General features: G+C 45.8%; 1 protein-coding gene across 2 annotated transcripts in view; it reads left to right on the top strand.

Moving 5' to 3' along the window:
• CAMTA1 (calmodulin binding transcription activator 1) overlaps positions 1–26,073 on the top strand; it is a 671,800-nt gene that overhangs the window by 381,816 nt on the left and 263,911 nt on the right. The gene's annotated exons all lie outside the window — the stretch shown is intronic.

Raw genomic sequence — 26,073 nt, 5'->3', positions numbered from 1 at the left:
TCCTGAGCGTTGCAACATGACTGTTCAAGGGCTTGTTCTTGGCAGAGGGGGTTTGCGGGGACTTGGCCAATGGAAGTTTGGCAGGACTTTCTTTATCCTCAAGGCCATCAGTGGTCCAGGTGCCTTCTTGGGGGTTCAGGAGGCTGCATGTCACATTTGGTGCTGGCAGGCCCTAAATGGCCTCGGTCTGGTATACCTGAAGGAGCGTCTCCACCCCCATCGTTCTGCCCGGACACTGAGGTCCAGCTCCGAGGGCCTTCTGGCAGTTCCCTCACTACGAGAAGCCAAGTTACAGGGAACCAGGCAGAGGGCCTTCTCGGTAGTGGCACCCACCCTGTGGAATGCCCTCCCACTAGAGGTCAAAGAGAACAACAATTACCAGACCTTTAGAAGGCATCTCAAGGCAGCCCTGTTTAGGGAAGCTTTTAATGTTTGATGGATTTCTGTATTTTAATGTTTGATGGATTTCTGTATTTTAGAAATTCTGTTTTGTTGGAAGCCGCCCAGAGTGGCTGGGGGAACCCGGCCAGATGGGCGGGGTATAAATAATAAATTATTATTATTATTATTAATATTGAACAACCTGGGGAATCTAAAACTGAGATCTTTTATGGGGCATATGGGGGAGCAGCTGGAAAGTTACAGGTAGGGGATTCCTTGGGGAGTAAGGGAAAGGAGAGGAGGGAGTGAGACTCTAGAGAACTGGGATGAATTGAGTACTAGCTCTGCCACTCACAGGCATGTGAGGAAAGATTTTTGGGTGTTTTTTTTACAAGAAGGCAGCTGAGGCCTCGAGAGCGAGAGCTGGCTCAGTGTCCAAGGTGATATTTCTGTGTCTTCATTTCTGCCGTCATTCATCTCTTTTGCAATCTGGCCACAGGCCGGTTATTTCCTCTCTCCTCCCCACCCCACTCCTTTTTGCAAAAGGAAGTTTACTGCTGCGAGTAATAGGGTCATTTTCCCGCGGCCATAAATCCGACTGTAGTTTGCTGTGGCTTCTGGATGGGAAGAGTGGAGGCCTTAGTTAATGGGCTTGAGCCACTGAAAAATGCAGAGCCCTCTTTCAAGACATGTGTTTGGTGCTGGGGGTAGGGGGGACAGATTCTGCCTGTCTGCTTTGCAATTATGGCTTAGCAGAGGGGTGGGACTGAGAGGAGTCTTTGCCGCCCGTCCATCTGCCAAGCTCTTCCTTCGCAGTCTTCTTGAGCCAGGACTCGAGAGATGACCCAAAGGTGTGACCATTAACATTTCCTACGATAATAGAGGGAGGCAAATTGGTTTCTCCTCTTTCTCTTGGTCCCTGCATCTCATTTCCTACAGACTGTTGCAATTTAAAGAGGAACTCTTTCCCCTCTGCAGAAGAGCCCTTACTTTTCTCTGTGCTAAACAAAAAGGGGAAAGGACCATTGTCATCTGTGAAGAGCAGGAAGAAGTCCATCTGGTCTTATATCCCACTAAAATGCCTGTGCTTAATTATGAGTGCGGGAGCCATTTTCACATTGGCCACTTCAAGGGGTTTTGGGGTGCTCAGTGCCCCACAGTGGTACCCTGTTGGTGAAGGCTCAGTCAGTCAGCTCGGGTCAAGAGTAAAAGGACAGGTTTGGCCCCCAAGCAACAAGGCCTTGGCGTGGGTGTGTGATCAATTCTCTTCCCTGACCCTGTGATTCCAGGCATCAATACCCACGCCTGCTCCTGCCTGCAGAGCCCCCATCCCAGCTCTGTGTTTCTTGGTCATGCAGATAAGAAACCCAAGACAGAAGCTTAAATGTTCATCAGCCTTCCCCAACCTGGCGCCCTCCAGATGTTTCTGACCACAGCTCCCATCAGCATCTCCCAGCACTGATGGGAATTGTAGTGGGCCCTGCCTCTGGTCGTTCATATATGTTCCTCTGCATGTGCCATAGGTGATCTCTCTTTATCCCTCTGTATAGGGGAATGTTAAGTGTAGCAGTTAATGTGCATATCAACTGGTCATTGTGCACATTCACCATGCCTCATGGAGTATGTGCACATAATCCTTCCAGGAACAGGAAATTTCCCAGTTAATATACATAACAGCCAACAGACCTTGGGGAAAGCCATAGCTGTCAAGTTTTCCCTTTTTAAAGGGGAATTCCCTTATGCTGAATAGGCTTCCTCGCGAGAAAAGGGAAAACTTGACAGCCAGCCAAGGGGAAAGCATGTGTGTTTAATTTCCATCAGAATTGTGAGAGCAAAGGTCTAAAACTCCTCTTCTTGCGGTCTCTCTTCTGCTGCTCAGCTGACTAAGGAACAACCGAGAGTGGTGAAAAGGGGGCTGGGATGCAGAAACAAAGCTCATTTATTTAAAATCTGGAATGCTCCTTTTCCTTTCTGCTGCTTAGCTGATCAGTGGGAGGATATGTTGTGGATATGTAAATCTAGGCAGTTGTCCAGAAGCAACCTAGGGGGTACAGATGGCACATTTCTGAACGGTAAACAATAATCTTTGGGAAGGCAGCATGAGGGCTAGGGTAGCTTCACAGGGCTGTCCTGTGACCTTCCCAGAGCCCAGCAAGCAAGGGAACCCCACTGGAGTGCAGGAGTAGAATGGGGAACAAATAAATGGAAGCTGAGGGATGTTGGGTTTCCCCAGCTCTCCATTTATTTATCTGTATTTCCCCCACCCATAGAGAGCTGTGACTGTGTAACTCTAATAAGTGTAAGATGCTAGTTACCTGTATCTGTCTATATCACTATATTCCTGTTGATCCATTGACTGGTTGATATAGGTGCAGAATTGTGTTTTGTAGCTGTACACAATGTGTAAGTAATTTATGGACCTGGTGCCACAGGAACTCCGATGTCCTCTGGCTTCGGTGGCTTCGGAGGGGAAGTTCCATCAATATCTATTATTTCGATCGATCGATCAATTTATTGCAGCCAATAGGCCAGAAGGGAAAAAAAGCACACAGTACATATATCTACTGTTTTCTTTTCTTTTTTTTAATTTTGGCATCGCTAACCCACATGGCTGTGTTGAAGTCAAACTGTGGGTGGCTTACAGATAAAAATATGTCAATCAAACCAAGTTCAAAACAGTCGCTGAAAATAACAGTGCTGGTGGCTCACATAGAACCTTTATGTTCAGCAACAGTCTACCTTTCAACATCCCATTCCCAGGGGGCACAGAGTCAGGGGTGGCTGTTGCCTCCCCCCTGCTTGTTGGTTTCCCATTGGGACATCTGGTTGGCTGCTGTGGGGGCATCTGTTGGACCTGAGAGCCCTGCCATGGTCTGATCCAGCAGGCATTGTCTTTTTTTCAGCATACTCAAGGAGAGAGAAAGTCACCCCCTAATCTCTCAGTTTGCCTTGGCCATGGCAAAGGAGGAGCTGAGAAATACCATTCTTTTTTTACTTTCTGATTTTGTTGTGGTTGTTCTGCAGAGCCAATTAATACAAATGTGCATAGTTGTGTGGATTTACTGTTCAAAAATCAAAATTCACCAGCTACAGGAAAACAATGAGACGTTAGCTAAAAATAACTGGATTACTTCTCACCTTTGATAGCCTGGTGGATCCTGATTTTAATGTCTGCAGCATCTGGGGCAAGTCTGAGTTTACTATGTTAAGAGGAAAATTCCACACTTCTTGTGCAACCTGTCAGAAACAATCAAAGCCCCCTTATTTTAAATATGCCCCCCCGCCTTTTGGGATCCTGTCCTCAAAAGGCAGCTTCTGGCAATAGGCAAAAGCAATTAATGATATAAATAGAAAATTCAGACTGAAACTAAACATCAGGTAAAGCCGACAACTGAAGGTTTGTGTGATAGAGATCTGCCCAGACAGGCTTAAAACATAAAAGGTCAATTGGGGAAGGAAGTCTTAAGAGCCCATTTCGAAGCAATCAGAGAAGATCTCTGGCACGTGGTGATGCTGGTTCAGGAGGCCCTTGTCTCTTCAGACCAGAAGGCTGAGCCACCATGACCCTTCTTAAGTTTCAGGCAGTTTCTTGAAACATTGCAGCAACCCTGTTACATATTGATGAGTGTTTTAATCACAGTATCAAAGGTGGGAGCCTGAGGCCAGAGGCGTAGCAAGCCCAGGTGGTACCCGGTGTGGAATTTTTTTTTGTCACCCCCCCACACGGCTCTGGCTCTGGCGAAAAGTGAAAAACATGAATTGCAAAAAATAACAACACACAAAACCCCTAGAGCTTAAAGAACAAAACCCACTTCAGATATGAAATCAGCATTGAAAGAGCCTATAAGAACAGTTGAAAAATCTCATGCAACAGGGGGAAAAAGTTCCCCAGTGGGGGGGGGGCGCCGAGTGCTACCCCCCTCCAGGGTGGCACCCAGGGCGACCCGCCCCATCACACCCTTGCTACACCACTGCCTGAGGCTGACCAGTGGTGGACTACTAGGCCCACACAGTCACTTCACTGCCTGACATCAGTGCCTTTGTTGTGGTATAGATTTGGGAGGCGGACCCTCCCTTCAAACCCTAGAAATTAATAAACTAAGGATTTTGATTATTTGGGATGTGAAGGGAGAAATACAAGCTGTAGAGGAGTTCCTGGACTAGCCTATGCAAAACCACCTGGCCAAGCTAGGGTCAATAGAGGGTCATTGGGGGCCATTGGCAATGCAAGAGAACTGTCTCCCCCCCCCTTGCCCTGAGGTGTGAACAGAGACAGGGGTGTGGAAAGTTGCCAGGGAAACTGTGACGGGAACAGAGAGTCTGGTGGAAGGGGATCTGGGAAGGAGAAAGAAGAAGAGGTCTGGAAACCATCTAGGGCAGGCTGGCTGAAGGCTGACTGAATTCTGTGGGGTACAAGCCCCTCTTGAAATGACCATGCTGTACGATTTGGACTCCCTCCGTGCAGACTGAAGCTGCAAATAGGTGCATAAACCACATTTATTAGAGCCACGGCAGTTTACGTCGTGTCTCAGTTCTCCAAAGGAGCACAGACCCTGGGTGACCCCCATGGGCACTTGCCACTGCTCATCAGAGAGGGGGGGATCACCCAATTTTCGCAACCACATTCTTTGTGGGGTTTCTTCCTAAACGCAGGTGTGATTAGGATGATAAGCTGCCCCATCACCTCTGCTCCCCAGTGCAAATTTTAACTGGCACCTGGCACCACTTACACACTGGGATTATGTTGTCAGCACTTCTCCTCCCCCCCCCCACTTCTGGTTACACCTGTAGGGGACCTTGAACTATGAAATCATATTTCATCTTCTGCACAGAGCCAGACGATTGATGTAATGTGAATGTCGAAGAGGTTGTTAATAAATAATGAATTGCAGAACGAGCCAAAGGGTTGACCTTTTGGAGAACACCGTCTGTCACTGGGAGCTGTGCTTGATCTTTCGCTTTAACACCCATTTCCAAGGGTGGCAATTGGACTTCTCTTTAGCTCCTCTTCAGGCTTCTGTAACTTCTGGTTTTGTCTGTGCCTCGACTTGAACTCGCAAGAACTTTAATGCAGGCTTTCGGTGCAGTAGTAGAGGCATCCATTAATTCACCACTGGAGGGGTAGAACCCGGAGGGTTCCATTGTGCAGATGCGCTTGCTTTTTCTAAACCAAAAAGCTGTGTTTCTAGTCCTCATCATCCATATGAAGGTAATAAGTCCTCCCCGAACCCACCCACTGCCTGTGTTGATGTCCTGAATAACAAAGGAGGCTCCAGAGGGAGAGGCCCTCAGAAGTGGCTTGCTCCTTTCTGGAAAGGAAAAAGAGGAAAGAAGGGAAAATTTGGAGCCTCTGAATCTCTCATTTTCCCAAACTTAAGTTCAGTTTTTCCTAATTCATCCTTATTTTTCCATATACGTTTTTTTATGCAATTTCTTCTCATAGAAATATTTCTGCAATGCAAATATATAATGCTTTTTTGTGCTGTTTCCACAGATATGTGTATTTATATACCTAGTCTATGCATATATGTACACATTACTTGGATGGATAACTGCACTGCAAAATGTGCAAGTTTCAAATGCAGGGCTGCATTTCAGGTCCTGTGTTCCTACAGGGAGTGCAAATGAGGGAAATTCACATTTGAATGTGAACTGGATTGAATTTCTCCCTATCCCCAATTACTTCAGTTGTGAAACACACAAGTAACATTTCACATGCCGCCATTACAACCTTTCTATACAAGTGTTTCTTCATTTCTGATATATTACAGAAAAATTAAACAATCATTTTTTTAAAAGAAAGAAAGAAAAAGGAACACTCTGAGCATGTGTGCAATTTTGCATTTTAAAAATTCACTAACACCATCTTCTTCTTCTTCTTCTTCTTCTTCGATCACTCGTGGCCGAGTAAGATTGTCTTCCATAAACATGATTTTAACAATGGGTCCGAAGTGACTGTGGAGGCCAATTCTGGATCCACATGTCCTTCCACAGTGGGGACATTGGTTTCCAGGCGGGAGTTGATCACGGTGTGGATTTGCCAGGCGTGCCTTCCTCTTAGCATGTTTCTCCCTTGTGTCCTGAGTTCGAGTTTCTTCAAAGCCCATGACACCTTTGGTAAAGGCTGTTCTCCAACTGGAGCGCTCCCAGTTGTCAGTGTTTATACTACATTTTTAAAGATTTGCCTTGAGACAGTCTTAAAACCTCTTTTGTTGACCACCAGCATTACGCTTTCCATTTTTAAGTTCGGAATAGAGTAGTTGCTTTGGAATACGATCATCAGGCATCCGCACAACATGACCAGTCCAACGAAGTTGATGTTGAAGAATCATTGCTTCAACACTGGTAATCTTTGCTTCTTCCAGGACACTGATATTAGTTCACCTGTCTTCCCAAGTGATGTGTAAAAATTTTCAGAGATACCGTTAATGGAATCTTTCGAGGAGCTGGAGATGGCGTTTATAAGTGGTCCATGTTTCACAAGCATATAGTAAGGTTGGTAGTACAATAGCTTTGTAAACAAGCACTTTGTTTCCCTGCGAATGTCCCGGTCCTCAAACACTCTGCACTTCAATCGGGAGAAAGCCGCACTCGCAGAGCTCAGGCAATGCTGGATTTCAGCATCAATGTTGGCCCTTGTGGAAAGGTAACTTCCTAGGTAGGAGAAGTGATCAACATTTTCCAACGTTACACCACTGAGTTGGATTTGTGGCGCTGCAGAGGAGTTATTTTGTACTTGTTGGTGCAGCACTTTGGTTTTTTGGATGTTGAGTGATAAGCCAAGCTTTTTGTAAGCTTCTGCAATGATATTTAGGATGATTTGGAGGTCATCCTCTGAGCGTGCGCACACTACGTTGCCATCAGCATACTGAAGCTATCATGACTGCAGGAATGAAATAGGCTTTGCTTCTGCTGCTTCACTAAACACATCTACCTGAGTCTGAGCACCATTTTGTTGTGGGAAGGGATTGTATATGTTTCTGAAATAAAAAATAGTGCTGTGAGGAGCATCTTTTACCATGGACATTCCCAACCAGCCACCATCAGATTATGTATTTAAAAAGTTTTAACAAGAAGGAAAGCTGCTCTGCTACCCACCCCCATCATTTCCTGCTCTCAAGACGACCATTTCCTCCTCCCCCCAGGCAGGCGGGGGTGGGTCTAGATGTAGAGGCACAGCTTCCTTCATTGAGGGGAATCTGTTCTGTTGTTTGGGAATAATTAAAAAGCAGGAAAGGAACTCATCTGTTCTCCCATATGCAAGTGAATGTGTGAATCAGCCTCAGGTCAACCTGAGGAATCCACTTCAGTTTCAGTTTGCAGGGTGAGTAAGATATTTCTCAGGGCTCTGTGTTGGGCTAAGGATGCTGCTGTCTCAAAAACAAGCAGGGTCCTTTGACTGTAGCTGCTGCTGCTGCTGCTGCTGCTATAAAGCACAAACACAGCAAAATCGACCGCCTAACTGCTTAGCAGAATTCTTGATGCTTTGCAATACATAAAGCTCCCCACATTTGCAGTTGCATTGAAATGTTGAAAGACATCTGGCAACATTTCTAGTGCCGTCCTCTCCAGTGAGATACTCCAGTTTTGATAGCTTTCATCATAAAGCTAACGACAAGGTTTTAGGAAGAAAAAGAAGAAGAGCTTTGTTTGGAGAAAGAATGTCTCCCCCCCTCCTTAAACAGTGTCACAGCAACCATTATTATTATTATTATTATTATTATTATTATTATTATTATTATTATTATTATTCTCCTCTGGAGTAGAGTTCTTATTGATTTAGAAATCAAGGCACCTGAAGTCACTTGAACCAGAGAACGCAAGTCTTCCCACAGCCCCATCCCCTCGATAAAAACAGACATGGATGGATAGATGTCAATAAATGATGAGAGAGGGGAGGGCTTAGTATCATTTAATGCAGGCATCCCCAAACTGCAGCCCTCCAGATGTTTTGGCCTGCAACTCCCATGATCCCTAGCGAACAGGACCAGTGGTCAGGGATGATGGGAATTGTAGTCCAAAACATCTGGAAGGCCGAAGTTTGGGGATGCCTGATTTAATGTCATGGACATGTGAATTTCAAAAACCTGGCAACAGGTTGTTTGGCTTGTAGTTGGTATTTTGTTTAATGCAATGAGTTGCGAACTTCCCTTTACAGAATGTCATTATAATAAAGAAGATAACTTTTAACCTCAAAACCTTTTGGACCTGGAAATATTTCTAAATTAAAAAACAAACACCTGGATATTCAAACCGAGCAGGCATAAGCCCAGTGTGCAGCCTTAACTCAGGCCACATTCACACCATCCATTTAGACAACTAAATGACCACTTTAAACAGACCTAGTTTTCCCCAAAGAATTATGGGAGCTGTAGTTTGGTTAAGGAGGATGAGAGTTGTTTGGAGACCCCACTATTCCCCTCCCAGAGCTACAATTCCTAGAATAGTTTAACAATCAATCCCTCTCCATAGGGAACTCCGGAAACTGTATCTCTGGGATCAGGATAGGTTTCACCTAACAAGTCTCAGCACTGTCAAGAAATCACAGCTCCCAGAATTCTTTGGTGGAAGGCATGACTGTTTAAAGTGGTATCATAGTGCTTTAAGTGGTTGGTGTGACTGTGTCTTTAGATTGCTGTAGCTAAACTTTAACCTACATTTTGGATTCTTCTCAAAACCTCCCCTCTACCTCGATGTCCCATTCTTCTCTCCATCTGTGGCCTTCGTGAAGCTCTTCTCTCGATGTCCTCCGACAGCCTTTCTGACAGAGGTGGAGGTGGAGACGTCAAAATGCCTTTAAGTCATTCTCTCCTTTGTCAGCTACTTATTTACATATCAGTGTTTGTGTCCGGCTGCATCCGGAGGAGTCCGAGCCTCAGATCTCCGGTATCTCTCTCCTTGTCTAGACCCCTGCTGCGCTTTGGCCCCTTTTTTCCAATTTATGCAAAATGTAACCTTTGCTTGCCTCTCTCTCTCTCTCTGCCCTGCTCCCCACTCCTGTCCTCCCTTGGCAATCTTTTCCTCTTTTAAGGGGGGAAAACGCTGACAGGGCCTTTCTCCTGTGTCATTTTGGAAACTGTCAACAAATTCTATGGAGAGGTGACCTCCATTATGAGAAAGAAACCCGGTCTTGGACGTCGCCCAAGCTCCACACCGAAGCGCTCCTTTGAGTGGCAAGGTGACATTGTTTGTCATATCAGCATTCATGACCAGCTCCCCGCTCCTCGGAGAGTAATTATTTCTTTCTGAAAGAAAGGTCCAATTTGCTGTAAAGAACAGAGCCCCAGGTGAGAGAGAGAGAGAGAGAGAGAGAGAGAGAGAGAGAGAGAGAGAGAGAGAGAGAGAGGAACCTGCCAGCCGATTCCCCTGGTACAAAATGAGGCAAGGAAACCGAACTTTGCATCACCCCGGCAATTGCGCGGGGCTTATTACGTTCCTCTCTGTGGCTTTTTCCCTGCCAGGTCCCATTAAAGCACCCAGGTGGCACTTCGGTTCGGCATACAGATCACAGGGCGAAGAGCACCAACTTGCAGGCGTACGTGAAAACCCCAAATGCCTGAAGTCTAAATGGGCCCCTTTCCTTCCTGTGAAATTTCTCAGACTCTTCACTCAGCTAGGAAGTTTTGTCTCCACATTCCACTTTAGCGTGGGTTGCCACAGGGTGGGAATGCACAAGCACACGCTAGGAAATGTGGGCGCTCTTTCCTAGTCGAGGTTATTGCAGTGATAATATCAGGGCAAAGACCCTCATCAAAACACCCTTCCCTTTCTCAAAATTGGCTTTGGAGAGATTGTCGGAGGCTGTGTGCCTCTGGAGGTCACTTGCTGAGAATCACAGGAGGGCAGAGCGTTGCTGATGGGCTCGGGCTTCTAGGCTTCCCACCGAGAGACATCTGATCAGCCAATGTGAGGACAGGGTGAGGGTCTCTTCCAACTCTAAAATTCTATGGCTCTGTGCATTGACCTTGGGGGCTTCTGCATGTAGTCCGTGCCCCGCACCCCTTCCTCAGTGGTCCCATTTAAAAATGCAACATGGGAATTGCGTCAAAGTGTTTTGCTTCCCCTGCTGCCTTTGTGGCTCTGGGTGCTGGGAAAAAGGAAAAGAGGGCCAGTTTATGAAGGTGCTAGAGGAGGGAATTTATCTCTCTTCTGTAACTTGGTTCTCAAACTTTATCCATTCCAGAAGTCCGTTCCAAAACCAAAGTGTTCCCAACCCAAGGTGCACTTTCCCATAGAAAGTAATGCAAAATGGATCCATCCATTCCAGACTTTTAAAAGCAACCCCTTTTAACATGAAATTTACTATCTAACGAGACCATTGATCCATAAAATGAAAGCAATAATCAATGTGCTGTACTATAAAATAAATAAGACAGTATTGTAGATGATTAAAAATCAAAATTATATTTTCTATTACCTGCACTGATGATAGCCATTGTTTGGATGGGGGGCTTTTATCCATTTCTCACTTACTCAATCAATCAGAAGCTGAACTGGGTTCCACACAGTCACAAAAACAAATTAACCGAAAAAGCCTCAAAAACAAAAACGCAAAATAAATAGCAAAAACAAAAGTGCCAAATGTAATCCATTCCGGAAGTCTGTTTGACTTCCGAAATGTTCAAAAACCAAGGTGCAGCTTCTGATTGGTGCAGGCACCCCAGAAACAATAGCCGACAGCCGTATTGGATGTTTGGCTTCCGAAAAACGTTCGAAAACCGGAACACTTACTTCTGGGTTTTGGGTGTTTGGGAACCAAGGCGTTTGAGAACCAAGGTACCACTGTATTCCAAAACCAATGGATAGAACGGAGTCCTTGGTTTCCTGAGTCAGTTTAACTGCCGTCAAATGTCTTTTTTTTTTAATTGAACAACTATTTTGAATCCGTTTGGTATGGCAAATGTGGCTTTGCTATGATTTATCTACCAGGGAAAAACTATTTGACACACAACACAAACACACACACATTCACACCAGCCATTGTTCATGAGAAAACTCCAGTGACTCCCTCCCTCTATACTGCCCATTATGAGCTCTGTAGAAAAGGACAACATCACTCGGTTTCTGGGGGTCCACAACATGACACCCCTGGGCATCAAGCTGCCCTCGGACACCCACTTTGCCTCCTACTATTAAAAAATGCCAAGAATTCCACTGCAAACACCACAGAGCTGATTTTGCAGAAAAATATCCTGGACATGTAGAATGTGTTCTATTTTTTCCCCCATCATGCAGGGAGGGTACAGCAGTAACCAAATGTCCGCACTTGTGTGCAACAGTTGGAAGCTGTATAAAACAGGGCCACTCGTGACTGTAAGTTTTAGATCATAACTCACATGTGCTCTTTTCTCCTGGTGGGACTGAGATGTGCTTCCAAATAAAAGCCTTGATGTTGCTTCAGATCAGTTTCACATCATGGCTCACTCACCACTGCATTGGGCCTGGGAGGAGAGGAGCAACTCAGCCCAGCACCGCAACAGGGAGAAAGGGCCTTGACTTCATTGCAAGAGAGCCTTCTCGCCCTCCAATGTGGCACCATTGCTGCAAGGTTCATGTTTAGGAAACAGGGAAGAACACACCTGGTTTCAGAGCGCTAAGAAATTCTGGCAATAGTGGCAAGGAAGCTGGGGACAAGAGGAAGGGGAGGGCATTTTAGGAGGGATCTGGAAAGCCGCTGGGAGCAGCTTGTGGGCCAGATGCCAGATGGAGGTTCACCATACCGGATTTAAGGACTGCCTCTCTCCATAAGAGCCTCCCCATATGCCAGGATCCTCCTTGGAAGACTCATGTCTTGTCCCCTGAACACCTGGAGTTCTGGTGCATAGCAGTGCAAGGCAGGGTCTTCCTTTCTGTGATCCTGAGGTTGTGATGCTTCCTCCTCACTCGCTTCTTTGTTACTTGCTTTTAGATGCCAGGAGAAATTAGGGGTGCTCTGATGGCCATTTTTCATCATGCATCTTCACAGTGTACTTGTTTTTGTGTTTTTCCCCCAAATAATATTTATTGATTTTCAAACATTTCAACACAAAAACAAAGACAAAAAGCAAAAATAAAACATAATCAAAAAAAGCAAAAGCAAAAACATATCAATTCTTACATTGACTTGACATTGTGGACTTCCTCGATTCCCCCCCCCACTGGGTCCATTTATTAAATCTAAATTAAGCAATTTTCCTTTATCATCTTAAATCATTCTAACACAATTTTTCCATTATTTCACAACCAATTCTAATCTACACAAAGAAAACAACAACAACATTGACTATCCTCAACCTATAATTCATTAATTAATCCAAATCTAAATTTATTTTCCCATCCATCTCTAATTCTTCCTTTAGCCTCACAGTTTATACCCCCAAAATTTTCCATACATTCAAATATTATTTCTTCTATCATAATAACCTTTAACCACTTTTATCTAATTCTACCCCCCTTCCCCTGGACTCCGGATCTCCCAGATGTATCAACCAGCTCCATAAAACGTTCCAGTTTTGGACCATCTTAATCAATCAGAAAATAACCCATTGTTGCTCCTCACCCTATTCCCATTCTTTCGCCACCTACCCACCACTCTCCCTTCTTTGTCCCCTGCTGCCCCCCCCCCAATTTTCTAACTGTAGCACAGTACCATCCAGGTATGTTTCCACTTTTCAGCCCCATCTCAATTTTCCCCCCAGTTAAGCTCAGGCCCCAGCATAGATCCTGCCCTCCCTCTCTCACTGGGAGGACATTATTCCATGCTGGTTCTTCTTTGAGGACTCCTTGAATCGCTTCACGGTGTACTTGTAGTGGGTTTGATAACTTCCCTCCTGCTTGTCAAATGTTCAATCAAAGCAATGACTAGGAAGAAGCAATTTGATGGTCTCAGGTCCACCTTGCACACGTCTCATTGAGGCATCTGGTTGGCCACTGTGAGAACAGGATGCTGAACTAGGTGGGCTCCCAGCACTCTCATCCAACATTTTCCCTTTAGGTGTCCAAGCAGAGGCTTCATGTGCTACATCATACTACAGTGGAACCTCAGTTGCCGAATGTAATCCATTCTGGAAGACCGTTCAACTTCCGAAACGTTTGACAACCAAGGCTCAATGGGCGGTTGGCAAAGTATTTGGTGAAAATTGAAAAAAACACGCCTTGGAAGCCATTCAACTTCTGAGTCACATCGAAAATGGAAGCAATTACTTCCAGGTTTTTGGTGTTTGGGTTCTGAAAAGTTCGGTTTCTGAGATGCTCGAAAACGGAGGTTCCACGGTATTATTTTTGGCAAGCTAAGGTGGCAGCCCTTCTTCCAGGCTAGATGCGACCTTCCCTGGCTTGGCTGTCATTTGATCAGGGACTCACCTTTTTATCCAGTTTGAAAAAGGAATCTGGTTGGCCTCTTTGTGAACAGGATGCTGGACTACAAGGGCACTAATCCAGCAATTATGTTCTTATCCCATCAGTGTGCTGAGTTGGGCAAAGAGGCTGAAATCACTATGCCCACACCAGAACTGTGTCTATGATATATTCTCTCTCTCTCACTCTCATTTTTTAGCTGCTGTCAGAATCATTGGGGGCTTAGAAATCCACATGGGGATGCTTTTTGGGGGTGGGTGGGGGTCAGATCAGACTCAACATCTGGACCTCAACCATTCCTCCTAGGACTGTTGTTGCCTAGTTAAAGACACACCACACTGCAGAACATCTTTTTTATAGTTATTCCCGGTAAAGGGAGCCCGTGGCTCTCACCCTGAGCCATTGGATTCCAGAATTCTGCACTAACCACTGCAGCTGTTGTTATGTAGACACCTTGCATCAAGCTCTAGGTCTGCTCCGCTTCATCCTTGACATCCCACCCCCCCACGTGCGCATTCTGCATCCCACCTTGAGCAACTCCAAATGTTCTTACGTCGTCACGCAGCTTCCCAAACGACACTTTCCACATTCTGTCCTTTAAGGCCTCAAGTAGGGAACGATAAAAATCCTGAGAAGGCAATTGGCTTCAGCACGGCATAAATGCAGCTTGGATATTATGGTGTATGCTAAATTTTAATGGCATTTAGAAAAAGTGTTTTGTGGGGTAGAAAATAGAACTGAACCCATCAAACATCCAGTGTGCTGTAAGCTTTATTGAGCAGAACCCTTTCGCTGCTACAATCAGAAGGATTTAAATGTAATAAGGTGCACTGGAACCCAAGGGTTTTTAAATATACGTGGTGTTTTGTTTATTTATTTTATTTTTTAAAAACACACATTGATGCAAGAAGTAGAATGAACATATCGATTTTCAGCGAAGGCAGAATTCAAGAGGGAAGAGGGAGCTTTTAAGTGGTGCGTGTTTGACAAAGAATTATTTATTGGCAAGTGTTGTGAAAATATTACAGAGTTAGGAAGAATAATGCCGTCTCTCCACCTAGGTTTCACTCCTGTAATTTCTGTTTGTTGGTTCTTATACCCAAAATGACTTTTAAAAAAGAAGCCATTAGATTTCTGTTTTAGCTAAATGTGTGGTAGGGGGGAAGCTTCAGCAACGAACTGCCGCCACCTTTAACGGCAGCAGGCAGTGGGGGATGCCCTGGGCTCCCCCTGCCACACTTTATAAAAGCGCAACATTGCTTTGCATTTCTATCCTGAGAAGGCTCAGCTGCTGCTCCTGGCACTGGGGTGCCTAGCTTTCCATTTTAGTGCCTGCCGTTAATGGAAGAGTGGTTTACATATGTCTACAAGTTTTAAAGTACTCTTTTATATTGCAATAAATGTGTTCTAGGCTGTTCCTCGTGAGTTGTGGTGAAGGGCGGACAAATCTGTCAGCTTCCATTTCTCTTGGTTTCCCAATTCCGTTTGCCACACTTCAGCATCAGGAGGCAATTTCTTATTTGCAAAAAAAAAAAAAGTTATTAATGGAAATTTGTCAGATCTTGATATCCATAATATAGCCATTTTTGTGTGCACTTTTTGGGCCTAATATATTCATTTTGGCAAGTCCCCCTAATATAGCGTGAGGGTTTATTTTATTTTATTTATATATGCATTTTTATGCACAATTCCATTTAATTTTGTTGCACATAAGCCCAATCACCAAGCGGCGAGAGATTCAGGGGTTCCAGTGCTTACTCAGGGCACATTTTTCCTTGGACGAAGGTCAATGGAGACTGTGGTGTCTTTATATACAACCTGAGCCTAGGCTGGAGTTGCTCACAGCATTATCTCACACCCCTATAGGGCTTGCTTCCCTTTAGGTTTCCAGGGAAGCCTAAAAACCTAGGCCAGCAAAAATAGATAAAACAGTGCAATAGAAATGTTAGCCACTCAGGAATAGGTATCTAAGATATAGCCTTAATTAAGAAATGGCAATCCAAAACAAATAGGGGCTGGGCGAGTTAGTAATGTTCATCAACATCAATGGGTCTACTCTTGGTAAAGGGATGCTGCTGGTGCTGTGGTCTAAACCGCTGAGCCTCTTGGGCTTGCTGATCGGAAGGTCGGCAGTTCAAATCCCTGTCACGGAATGAGCTTGCATTGCTCTGTCGCAGCTTCTGCCAACCTAACAGTTCGAAAGCATGCCAGTGCAAGTAGATAAATAGGTACTGCTGCGGTGGGAAGGTAAACGGCATTTCCGTGCGCTCTGGTTTCCGTCACGGTTTTCCATTGCGCCAGAAGCGCTTTAGTCATGCTGGCCACATGACCCAGAAAGCTGGCTGTTGACAAACGCTGGCAATCCGGGCCTCAGGAGCAAGTTTCTCTGCTCAGGCAGGCTCAGGCAATCCTTCTGATATCATTCAAGTAATAAGGTTGAGACATGCCCCCCCCCCAACCCCACATAACTCACACCAGATTTGGCACAAACAAACATATGAAGCAAATTTGGGAGTTCCTTTTTGGACACAACATCTGGGGGGGATGAAGGGAGATTGTCATGTTTTGGTTGGAATGCTGGGTTTTCCCTGGTTATGTGGTTTTATTTTTTTTTTATTTATTTTTTTGCATGCTGTAGCCCTACTCAGAGTAGACCCATTGAAACTGCTGGGCATGACTGATTTTGGTTCATTGCTTTCAGTGGGTTGTATCCTGCTCAGAGTAAACCCAATAATAAGTTAAGCCTAAGTGATCCATGTCTATTCATTTCAATGGGTCTACTTTGAGTAGGACTAGCATTGGGCACATCCCATCGGGTCTACTCGGAGCAGTTGAATGCAATCTGTAGCAATCATTATTGGTTGTGGGAAGACGTCCTGAATGTTATTAATTAATTTTTTTTGTTGTTGTTCATACAAAGCACCTCCTTTGTGGGTCTGGATTTGTGCCTTGACTTTACCTTAAGAACGGGGACCTGGACTTTCAGAATCAGTTTGGGAAATCAGCCTCAGTTCTTTGTTTGTGGCATCATTGTATCTCCCCCCCCCCTTCCTGTCTCTTAAATGCAAGGAGGAGGCATCTGTAATGGAGCTGAATTTTGCAGCATAACTCATAGAGTTGTACAAATACCCCATCAGCAGCGCAGCGCCTCATTTCATTGTCCTCAGTGCATGGAATCTTCATTATTTGCACTGTTGATAAAAGGCTGGGTTTCTTAGCAGATCTGCGCTACTCCATTTAGCCGGGAACAGTGATGTATTCTTCCCTCGCGATTGGACATCCTCTGTTTCCTTGGGTAATAAAGAACTCCCACACTGAAAGAGGAGAAAATGGCTGTTTCTCCCCTTGCTGGAGAGAGGGGGAGAGAACAATCCCAAACAATGCAGGGTGGGCAGAAGTCCCAGAGGGTGGGCTTGCCTGGAGGGAGCTGCCCAAATCCTCTGCGTTTCTTTCTTTCTCTCCAGGTTTTGGAGTGCTGAGTTAGCTGGTTTCATTGCCAAACTGTGCCCGATGCCTGAGGGACCCATGGTCTTTCTGATATTTGTTTCCAAATTTGGGGGGGGGTGCCTTAAGGGTACAGCTGGTAGTGGGCTGGAGCAAAATAAAAAATAAAAAATTGGGACATGGGAAGATGTCGAGTCTTGCCATTACTCCATCGAGCTCAGCAGTGTCTACAGTGGTTGCATACCTTCCAACATTTCACTGGTGAAAATACAGACATCCAGGTTGGCAGTGGCTCCCCGGGGATTTAGACAGGGTCTTCCCTGCTAAGCATGTGCTCTGCCACTGAGCTGTGGCCCTTCTTCAGGCTTGTACAAAGTTGGCTTGTTACTGGGACCAGCAGGTCCTGGGCAATGTAAGAAAACAGAAGAACTGGGTGAGCCCAATGTGTAGTATGAACTGAAGAAAAAAAATGACCATTGCTGATGCTAAGGAGCAGCTTCCTGGAATAAGTTACTGAAACCCAAAGCATTTGCAGTGTGATTCCCTTCTTTGGCAGATATTGTCAGGTTGGGGGCTAATCCAAATCAGCCCAGTGGAGGGTTAGGTACCTCTCTCAGCTGTGTCTCAATACCAGCTTCTTTGCTTGGGCCGGCAGACATCTGTGGTAGTCAATGAGAATAACCTGGAGACCTGACAGGGCTGAATTCCCATAGCCAACCATCCACGCTGGCCCTGCCTTTGAAATCTCCTGTTGTGCACTGGCCCTCCCTCCCCCACCCCTATAGATAGCCAGCAGCCTTCCCTTGTCTACACAGGCTATAAACATGCTCCAAGTAATTACGTTCCTGGCAGGTAATCCTGGAGAGAGAAAGGGAGACCCTTTATCTGCGTGTGCAGAGCGTCTCTCTCTAGACTTTTATCAGCTGCAAACAGAAAGGATGGAGGGAAGGCGAGGTTTATTTTCCTGACGATAAGGATCTGGGCTCCTCAGCAGAGACAAAGAGACAGACAGACAGACCCCCAAACTTCATTGGGCAGGATGATCTGCCCAGCCAAGATCGCTCAGCAGATGGATGGTCTGGGTGGAGCAGGGGCAAGTGGGCCCTGCAGATTTACTGGCATGTTGGATGTCCCAGCATTCATTGCTGCTCAATCGTAATTCTTACTCAAGCTGTAATTGTAAACAAAGACACTTCCATAGTGCGACCCTATGAAAATAGGCCTCCTCAGAAATATGTCCTTCTGCATTCAGTGGGGGTTACTGCCCTGTAAGTGCTGCAGAGTTCAGAATGGAAAGCAAGCCCAATAGATCAGGCTAGTGGCCCATCTGGTCCAGCATTCTGTTCTCTGCCAGATGCCTGGAGAGGAAGCTCGCTAGCAGGACATGACTGCAACAATACTCTGCTCACCTGTGATTCCAAGAGCATAATGCCTCCGACAGTGAAGGTAGAACACATCCGCCATAGCTAGCAGCCGTTAACTGCCTTCTCCTCCATGAATTTGCCCAACTCTTTTGTAAGATGGCCATCTAAGTTGGTGGCCATCCCTGCCTCCTGTGGGAGTGAGTGTCATGGTTTAACTATGAGCTGCGTGAAGAAGGACTTCCTTTTGTCAGTCCGTAATCTTCCAACATTCAGCTTCATTGGAGTCCAGCTGTTCTGGTGCTATGAGAGAGAGAGAGAGAGAGAGAGAGAGAGAGAGAGAGAGAGAGAGAGAGAGAGAGAGAGAGAGAAACTTCCATATCCACTTTCTCACAGATTATTGGGGGTCTTGAGAAGAGACATTATGAATGAATGAATGAATGAATGAATGAATGAATGAATGAATGAATGAATGTATGTAGAGGAGATTATTCTTCCTGCACAGCCTTCACCCTCCTGCTGCCTTCCAGATGTTTTGGACTACAACTCCCATCAGACACAGCCAGTGTGACTGTATGACACTGGTGCTGATGGGAGTGCCGGTCAAAAACCTTTGGAGGACACCGAGTGGGTTGACGTCTCTTCTCATATTTCTGTGTGCGTGTAGAGAGAGAAAGACAAGGGTGAAGAGAGATCTTTTTTTATTATTCTCTTTGTTCCTCTTGTTCTTTTAGTGGCTGAGTCAGCACTTTGTGTGGCATTTAAGAAAGTTAATAGGGAATGCTGGATAAATAATTTAAGGTCATAGATAGGCTCCTCAGAGGCCTGCCTTCGCTTTTTTCCAAGCCTCTGTAATGTGATGCTTATGCTGTTCAAAGCAGGGAAAGCAATCCTAGAATGTTGGCAATAAAAACTGATACTGTACAATGATTGCTGCTTTAGTCATGCCCAAATGGGCATTGGGATAAACCCACATGGCTGGCACAATCCTTCTTCTACGGACAGCTGAAAATCTCTAGCTCCATAATTTTGCTCCCCCACTCACTGTAAGGATGGAATCAATCAAGGACTCGATGCATTTTTAAGAAGAATTTGGTGGGATTTGTTGTGGACATGGATACATGGGAAAGGTTTTGCTGGTCAGGAGATAGAAGAGCAGGCCAGAGAGGGGGCTAGTGGGGGCCAGTAAAGGGACAGATCCAGCATCCATGACATCTACCACGGTCCCAAGCTCATTATCTTAGGCATAGGAGGCAGAATCCTGAGCCTCAGGGTTGTGCCACATCCGTGTTGGCTGCTCCCTTCCCTACCTGGGTCAAGATGTTCTTTCGCTGTCAGTGGCATCTGGACACAACCATGCCTCTGTTCAACACTGTCAAACCCCCTTGCTTCTTGGTGGGTGTGGTTATGTGAGCTTCCTCTGATAAGGCACAAAGAAATGCCCCCATTTTCTCCCCACATGCTGATGACTTACAGTGGTCTCTGCATTGGAAGAACATATGAAGAGCCCCATTGGATTAGGTCAAAGGGGGCCCATTTAGTCCAATATCCTGTTTCCCACCATGACCAACCAAGCGGGCAGCAGCCACTCTCTGCCCCATTTGTGCTCCCCAGTTACTAGTATCCAGAGGCAAACTGCCTCCCCCCCCCATCCTTAAAAAATCAGCTCATTTTGCTCTTCCATGTGCACACATTGAAAAATGCTAATCTAAACGTAAAAATATCTAAACAGACTTAATGTACTATGGAGCAGCTTTTTATCAGCTTGGGTCCTGATTCATTAACATTTGCTTGCCGAGGTGAGGGCCATTATTGTTATGGGATTCCTCGGCATGGCCATATGGATATGTTGGCTGTGTTGGATGGATCAGCATGGGAGCAGCAACAAAGCCATCTGGGCGGTGCTTGCCGTTCGCCTCGAAATAGCTTTTAAAGTGCAGGCATGGGGATGCCCCCACATTTCCAGGCAGAATCTGGTGCCTTGTGTGACTGAAAGGCCCAGGAATTCACTTGCTTTGGTCTGGAAGTACCCAGCTCTCGCCCCTCACAGCACCTCTTCTGATACTACCCCTCACACTTCCCTTAATTATTCTCTCTCTCTCTCTCTCTCTCTCTCTCTCTCTCTCTCTCTCTCTCTGGTTGAAACTAGCAATGTGTTTCTGAGGATGCAATGGCCTTGGCACACATGAATCTTGTGTTAGCTAGCAGGCATTCAGGACCATGGACAGCTCACTAGTTGGTTAGCAGGTATTCAGAACCATAGACAGCTCACTCTGGGCCATGATTCAGAGTGAAGCAAGGAGGGAACCATGGAACATTCAACCTTAGTTTGGGGCCAACCAAGGGCCAAACTGGACCTTACTAGGCTTGGCAGCCAGATCTGCTAAAACAAAAACAAAAAACAACCAAACGTAAATACTAGGCACTGGTTTTCACCAGGAATTGAGAACATAGGAAAAACTGTGATCCTGAAAAATAGTGCACCTCCCCCCCCCAAAGCAGTTAGCACTTAAAAAGAAAATACTTCCCTCTGATATCAGTGGGAGTCTTCCACCACCACCCCGCATGCGCCCGCTAATTGTTGGGGAGGGGTGATTTTTGCCAGGATCACAACCAGAAAAATAAGTGTTGAAGTACTGTACCTCTCCTCATGTGCTGTGGCCCCAATGAAAATCAGGGTGAGGGTGCCTGGTATTTCATTTTTTGAAAACTATACTTGTGGTTGCTAGTCATGCAATGAAAGCAGGCATAGGCAAACTCCGGCCCTCCAGATGTTTGGGACTACAATTTCCATCATCCCTGACCACTGGTCCTGTTAGCTAGGGATGATGGGAATTGTAGTCCCAAACATCTGGAGGGCCGGAGTTTGCCTATGCCTGAATTAAAGTAACACCTGGTTGCCCTGGGAGGTGAGGTAATCCCTGAGGGAGGTGAGTCCCCCCAGTTTTGTTTTGTTTCTTAGTATCCACAGTGTGGTTAGAAGTCATGTAATCAACAGAGGCTCATGGGGTCTCTATGCCCCCTTCCTGCCCCACTCCCCAACCCAGGCTCCTATCTCAACCCTGTGCAGTGGAAACACGCCATTTCATGGTATTTGTCAGCATGCCGAAAACTGCCCTGAGGTCCTGCATTTATGTTTGCAGACTTTGTAAAAATATTATTTCCCATTGCTACTTGGTTTTTATAATGTCAATATGTTCAGATCTACTCTTTAGAATTACATTTTATACACAATGCTGCTCCCTTTATGCCCTGGAGAATGTGTGTTGTCAAAGTTAAGTTTTTTTTTAAAAAAAGGGGGGGTTAAGAAAAGGAAAAGCCAGCCCCTTTTTAAGGGGAGACTTGGGCTTTTGGCAACCATGTGTTTGTTTTTTTATTGTGATCTGGAGTAAAATGTGCCACAGATCCTTAATTGAAATTCACCTTTTTAATATATATAATCCAGGAGCCTCTTCCCTCCACTTCTTTTTATGGCTGTGATTTGAAATCCATTGCTGAGGATGATGATCTTCAAAGATTAATTCTCCTTGGGGAGGTTGCTGTGTTGCTGATGTAATTGGAAAGACTGAGAGATTTAAAAAAAAAATGGGGAGGGGAGGGGTGGGGGAAGGAAAGGAAATACACCTGTTTGCATCTCCCATCCCCATCATTGGTGCAATCCTAAGAACTGTCCTCCTGGACAAGCTAGTGGCCTGATTATGTGATGATGTGAAGACAACCATTCTATTGAGGTCCATAGTCTGGCCAAAATGGCCCCATCCGCTGCTCTTAATCCCAGTATCTCACAGAAGCGGCTCTGAAAATAAGTCCCCCCAAAAGGACCAGCTCTGCTGGTTTTTGCCCTTCCTTGTGGCTTTCCCAGAGACCTGGCTGACTACTATGAAAAGCAGAGTGCTGCTGGTCTAGATATATCCATCTAATCCAGCTGGAATCTTCCTACACTCTTACAATATATTAGCTGTGCAAGGCTCATAGTCCTCCCTGGCTTTGGCTACAAAATCATTCCAGATGATGACACTCTCCAAGGGCAACATCATCACCAGCCTGTCAGCTCGCCACTGCCCCGTGTGGTGAGCATGATCACTGTAGTTTCTTAGGGAAGAACCTCCTGGTCTGACTCTGTCTATGATGGCCGTTGGCTCCTCCTAGGCAGGGAGGAGCATAATGGGGTGTATAAGAGGTCTCCTGAGCACTAGTTAGTGTGTCTGGTCTTGGCCTTTAGTTTTGACACCGGGTCAGAATCTCCAGTCCTGCCTCCTGGTTCGCTCTGTGATCCAGACTGCTCTTTGGTCTGGATTCCCTGTGCCCAGCCCCAACAAACTCCTCATGAGAGGTTCAATCTTGTACATACTGTTGTAGACTGCCTTGATATTTTATGTGATGCTGGTGGTCGATACTGTGTGTGTGTGTGTGTGTGTGTAATCAATAGATTGCCCAGGTGGGTGATACTTGTCATGCATTTCCCAGATCCACAAGCTGTATAGCAGGGGTGTCCAACCAGTTGACCATGGTCAATCCCCGGGAGGTTTGGGTCGATCATGGGTGATGAATTCCGCCTCGCCCCCTCAACCTGCCCTCCATTCGCGCATGATCGCTGGAATGGAAGACAGAGTTTTCGCTGTGAGGCTGCCTGTTTCCTGATCAATCTTTTGGTGAGCCACGTTTCCCATTTTCCCCTAAAGAAAGCTCAACAACTTTGACTTTCCTGCCTAAAAAAAGCTCAACAAATCTGACCTGAACCACCCCCCCAAAAAGGGATAGATCATTGCCAGTTTTTTATTCTGTGAGTAGATCACAGTCCCTTGGGAGTTGGACTTCCAACCTTGTTTCAGTTTGTCATAGTCTGTTATTCAGGGGCAGAGCTGATTCTGGTTCCAAATGCATGACTCTTGGCTCTCTCCAGATTGCTGCCTGCTGCCCAACACTGATACAGCCAATAGCTGCAATAGCCAAAATTGACCCTCCATGTTCAGAGGCACCTGACCATGAACACTGGGTGAGGGGAAGGCTCTCAACATGCCCTACTTGTGAGTTTCCAAGAGGCATCTAGTTGACCACTCTGGTAAACAAGACAGTGGACTAGATGGAACTAGATCCTTACGTTCTGGTGTTTTAAGCATATGAGTGTCTATTTACAATTGTAGTCTGATGTCTGTCCTCTCCAAAAGTGGGGATGCTATGCTCTTTGGCTGCCAGGGCTGGTGGACTCCAAATGACCTACCTTGCATGTTGCATATATAAGCTATCCATTCTGCAAATGTGTGCCACCAGAAATAAATAAAAGACTCAACTGAACATGTGCCCACCCACAGAGGAGGCCACCTGGCCGGCTCTCATCCTGCCTCCATCTGTGCATCATGTGAGCTTGGATCAGCAAGAGACTCCTGACATTGAATCAGGACTTCTGGTCATGACTCATTGCTCTGGGTTGCCTCCTTCCAGTCTGGAGATGTGCCCTGGTCAGTGAATCATGCAGAAACACAGACGGGCACTCCTCTGTGGACACTGATTTCTTGCTCTTTCACCCTCGCTAGAAATTGGGGGGTGGGGTGGGGCTTTCAGGTCCAGGAGCAAAGCACTGCCTACAGTTTGCTTCCTAATTTAAAAAAATGCTTCAGCTATCATAAGTTTAGTAAATACTGCTCTGTAATCCATTTTAAAAGCCGTTTATACAAGTTGCAAACACGACATCCCATGGCAAGCAGTCCTAGGGGGTGGCATTGTCCATTTTTTGTGAATAAAATGCTTCCTTACTGTTTCCCGGAAGCAGATCTTTGCCAGTTTCCACACCACAAAAGCCTTTCTAGGATTAAATATTCTGGTGGATACATGAATCCCACCCAGGTGAGAGCTCTAGGGAGTTTTGGGCTGAGAATCAACTACAGCAGTGGTCCTCAACCTTGGGCCTCCAGATGTTTTTGGCCTACAACTCCCATGATCCCTAGCTAGTAGGACCAGTGGTCAGGGATGATGGGAATTGTAGTCTCAAAACATCTGGGGGCCCAAGGTTGAGGACCACTGAACTACAGGATGCAACAGGAGCAGCATTTAGGACCCTTGAGGGTGGGTCTGCCTCTGATACAGCCCCCATTTCCTGATACCCAAAACCTCCCTTGGTTTTCTCTGAAATACTTCCTTTCCCTTTGGTTGCTGCCATTGTGTCCTTCCTGATGCCAGCTGCGCTGAGACTCTCGCTGAACTCTCAAAAATCCCCACCTTGTGAAGCACAAAATTAAAACTATGGTTCAATTATGGAAGGGGATCATTAGCTGGGAAGCAGGGCAATCCTTAATCAACTGCCCCAACTTAGGTAAATAGCACAGTTGTGCAATTAATTGGACTGTGCCTTTGCTGGCAACTGACTGGAGGGGAAGGAACTCCGGAATTTAAGGAACAAATTGTTTTGCACAATCCGGTTAAGAATCCCAAATCCCACCATCTTATGTTTTGACATGTCTATTATTTATATGCAAATGCAGTCTTTTCGGCAGAATTTCCTTGGAGATAAACTTTATTAAGGAAGTTAAAGGCAGAGGACACAATATGTTAATGGGAGATAATCAACATGTGGCTTGTGACTTTGGGAACAGGCTTGCAAGGAAAAGGGCAGATTAGCTGCTTCTGTTCACGTTTCCTCCCCTGCGGAGGCAGCTCCCTCATAGAGGGAGGGGGCTCTTGGCAGTCCTCCTTGCATTTCTAGTAGGCACCCTCCTGCGCTGGTGATGAGGACAAAAACAAACCCAACAGAAGCAGCCAAAACTCACTGAAGTCAAGTTCTCCATTGCTGGTGATACCCAGTGTGTGCTCTCAATCAGCACAGTGTTGTTCAGATGAGTTTAAGCGAAAAACAAAACAAAACAAAAGAGAAACAAACAAACAAACAAACAAACAAATCCGTCTCTGCCCCAAGCCTCTTGCCATGTAAATTTGGCCAAGGGAAACGTGTAACAAGGGAGTTGTTTGGGCAAATGTTAGAAGGACTTGGGATAGCTCAGTTGGTAGAGCTTGAGCCTCTTAATCTCAAGGTTAAGAGACACTTGCAGGGGAAAAGATTCCCTCATTGCAGAGGATTGGACTAGAGGACCCATTGTGGTCCCTTCCAACTCAACAATTCTGTGATTCTATGATTTGCATTGTGATTTGGAGAGGTGACCCTGTGTGAACTCTGCGGTGGGGGGGGGGGTTCAGCTGAAAGGAGCAGAGAGAGCTCTGCAAGGGGATTACAGCGTGGTCTCGGGGTCATGGCAGTCCAACTCTTTCTTCATATACCAATGCAAGGGGGCTGTGCTCCATTAATGGAATTTGGCAACAATAGAAAATCTTGACAACTCTCTCTATAAATGGAGACATTGCAGTTTGGGGAGAGCTCTCGGGCTCTGGGCACATCTATCAGACATTCTGCATGAATGGGAACTTACAGATTCACCCCAACTTTGCTTTCAGTGAGAGTCAGTTGCAACCTGAAGCACCATTAAAGCTCTTAGTCTTAGCCAACCCATGGCACTTTCACTACACAGCTTCTGGTGAATGCTGAAGATGCCTTTGGCACTTG

The sequence above is a fragment of the Zootoca vivipara genome, chromosome 6 (genome assembly GCF_965207765.1).
Source record: "Zootoca vivipara chromosome 6, rZooViv2.hap1.1, whole genome shotgun sequence".
In the NCBI taxonomy this organism is placed as follows: Eukaryota; Metazoa; Chordata; class Lepidosauria; order Squamata; family Lacertidae; genus Zootoca; species Zootoca vivipara.
This window is presented reverse-complemented; position numbering and strand designations above follow the sequence as displayed.